The 3,279-nt window shown below is 40.1% G+C and overlaps 1 non-coding gene across 1 annotated transcript; it reads right to left on the bottom strand.

Annotated features, from left to right (window-relative positions):
* Positions 1-1,624: 1,624 nt before the first annotated feature.
* Positions 1,625-1,731, bottom strand: LOC114230361 (U6 spliceosomal RNA). Its single transcript, XR_003616259.1, has one exon. It is a non-coding gene; the product is annotated as a U6 spliceosomal RNA (small nuclear RNA).
* Positions 1,732-3,279: the final 1,548 nt, after the last annotated feature.

Below are 3,279 nucleotides of genomic sequence, written 5' to 3'. Positions count from 1 at the left end.
ATGAGAACTGAGCCTCTGCCATACTAACGGGTTAAAAAGCTCAGTCTTAATGAGAGGAGTGCATTCCTGCAGGTTGTTCAGCTACCATACGAGTAACAATTACCCCCATTTCTGTAGTACTTTATAATTTACAAAGGGATTTATATCTTTTTGACTCAGTGCAACCTTGAGAGCTAAGTGAAGATGTTTTTAAGGTGGTTTTCCATCTGATAAATGGTATACTGTTTTGCTAGGACCGCTGTAACCAAGTGCCATAAACTGGGTAGCTTAAGGCAACAAAACAGCCGAAACTGGTTTGGCTCAGTGGATAGAGCGTCGGTCTGCGGACTGAGAGGTCCCAGGTTTGATTCCGGTCAAGGGCATATACACTGGTTGCGGGCACATCCCCGGTAGGGGGTGTGCAAGAGGCAGCTGGTCGATGTTTCTCTCTCATCGATGTTTCTAGCTCTCTGTCCCTCTCCTTTCCTCTCTGTAAAAGATCAATAAAATATATTTTTAAAAAAAACAACAAAACATTATTTTCTCTCCATTTTGGAGACTGAGAAGTCTGAGATCAAGGTGTCAGCAGGGTTGGCTTCTTCTAAGGCCCCTCTCGTTGGTGTCTAGATGCCACCTTCTTGCTGTGCCCGTAAGGTCTTCCATCTTCACCCATCCATATTCAAATACTTTTTCAGAAGGGTATCAGTCAAAGGAGATCAGAATATGATACCCTCAAATATGCCACTTTGGCATATCAGTTGTTTTCAGCTGAAGGCAACTGAGGGCCAGCAGGCGCAGGAAGAGCTCTCTGCTGTCTGCGTGAAAGCGGGGCATAAGTCTCCTATGAAAAAAGCACAGTCCCTGTTCCAGGAAGAGAGGATAGGAGAGCACTCCTATCTCTGGAGAAGACGAGTCAATGCTGAGGTGAGTCTGCATGAACAGACCTTACAAAAGTAATCTTATCTTCCATCGGAGGATATCTTAACCCACCCCCGAGTATTTTCTAGTCACTCTTGTAGTTTACCAGCTCTAGAAGCCCAAATCCCCTTTCCTTTGCTACTCACTTCTCCACAATTTATCACCCTTTATTAAAATGGTATGTAAGCCCCCAAGTCTGTCTGCTCTTTAACTTTTTCACTTCTTTTTTGTGAAGCCCATACACATAAAACTTTAAATATTAATAAAAGTGTATGCCTTCTCTCCTATTAATTTGTCTTTTGTCAGTTTAATTCACAGGTCCTGGTGAATTAAAGGCCTCAGTTAAACCTAAGAGGATAGAGGAAATTTTTTTCCCTTCCCTACATAGTCATATTGGATTAGAGCCCCCACTAAAGGCTTCATTTTAACTGAATTACCCTGTTAAAGGCCCTATCTCCAAATACAGTCAAACTCTTAGGTACTAGGGGTTCGTTCTTGGCCATATTAATTTGGAGGGGGAACACAATTCAGCCCATAACAGATGGGAAAACTGAGACTGTATGGGGTCAAATTTCTTTCCCAGGGTCAGAGCCAAAATAGGGCTTGCACTTCCCTGTATTTGAGACTTAAGCAACAAGGTAACTTCCCATTTTCACTTTATATTATATCACAGAAAATTTTCCATTTCAAATCAAGACATTTCTACATGATCCTTTTTTTTTAAATTAAAAATATGGAACGCTTCACGAATGTGCATGTCATCCTTGAGCAGGGGCCATGCTAATCTTCTCTGGATAGTTCCAATTTTAGTATATGTGCTGCCAAAGCAAGCACTACATGAGCCTTTTTAATGTTACCTAGTATCTTAGCTCAGGCTGCTGTATCAGAACACTATAGACTGGTGGCTTATAAACAACAGAAACTTATTTTCAAAGTTCTGGAGGCTGGGAAATTGAAGACCAAGGAGTCAGCAGATTTATAGTAGTGTCTGGCGAGAGCCGGCTTCCTGGTTCCCAGATGGCATCTCTCTGTGTCTTCAGAGGCAGAAAGGGTAGGGGAGCTCTCCAGGGTCCCTTTTCTAAGGGCACTAATTCCATTATGAGGGCTCCACCCTCGTGGCGTAATCACCTACCGAAGGCCTCACCCACTAACGCCACCACATTGGAGGTTAGGATTTCAACATATACATTTTATGGGGACACAAACTATTCCCCATAGAGCACCTACTTTTCCATGGTGTAAACACAGCACAATTTACTTAAATAAGCCTGTATTGATCTAGATCAGTGGTCGGCAAACTCATTAGTCAACAGAGCCAAATTATCAACAGTACAACGACTAAAATTTCTTTTGAGAGCCGAAAACCGACTTCTGCGCATGGGCCACGAAGTTTCAGTCGCACTGTACGTACGCGCCCACACGTGGTATTTTGTGGAAGAGCCACACTCAAGGAGCCAAAGAGACGCATGTGGCTCACGAGCCGCAGTTTGCCGACCACTGATCTAGACTGTTTCTTGTACTATTTTAAAAATAATTTTACAGTGAGCACTCTTGTAACTAAATCTTTGCACCTAATCTTTAACCTTCCTAAAAGTGGAATTGCTAAGTTGCACAGTATGCAGTTTTTAGACATTTGTATCTATGTAGTTTTTAAAGAGAAAGTATTGTGCATCCTGCAATAATCATTCTTAAATGCTAAGTAACTCGTATCCTTTTTATTATTTTTACATCCATGTGTCTACATATGTATATGCATGCACAAATATATCTCTGATACTTTGGAGATTGCTGATTTAATCAAGAGAGATTAGAGAAATGATTTTGAGTTCTTCAAGAAGCAGAATCTTTAATTTCACAAATGTGTTTAAAAGGCCAACACAATGCTTGGCACAAAGAGACCTAATATGAACATTTAATGAATATGTGAATGATGATCTCACAGTGTCTCATATTTGCCTAAAAGTAATCCATTTCCCTTTTCTGCTCCTGGGGAGAGAGTAAAGGTTTGAGTGCTGGCAGAGCAGATTTTTTTTTAACTTTAACAAAACACGCTTGCATTTTAGATCAGATGGCTTACAGTTATTATTAGCAATAGGCCTAAAAATACTGATGCAATAGAAGTGTCATTTTCATATGTAATTTATAGAGCATATAAAACATCACTAATCAACTATCTAATTGCTACTCCAAAGTCAGCTTTCAAGTAAAGAGAGAAAAAAGGTCACTATGAATTGCTTTTATTCTGGTTATAGCAAGACTTTTTAGAAGTTCTAAATTATAGGTTCTTTGCAAATATTCTTACTTGATTATTTGGTTTATATAACAGCAAAGGGATGGAGAAAATTTCCATGAGTTGGCAAGTAAATAATTACCTGCCATATC

Source organism: Eptesicus fuscus, chromosome 16 (genome assembly GCF_027574615.1).
Source record: "Eptesicus fuscus isolate TK198812 chromosome 16, DD_ASM_mEF_20220401, whole genome shotgun sequence".
Lineage (NCBI taxonomy): Eukaryota > Metazoa > Chordata > Mammalia > Chiroptera > Vespertilionidae > Eptesicus > Eptesicus fuscus.
This window is presented reverse-complemented; position numbering and strand designations above follow the sequence as displayed.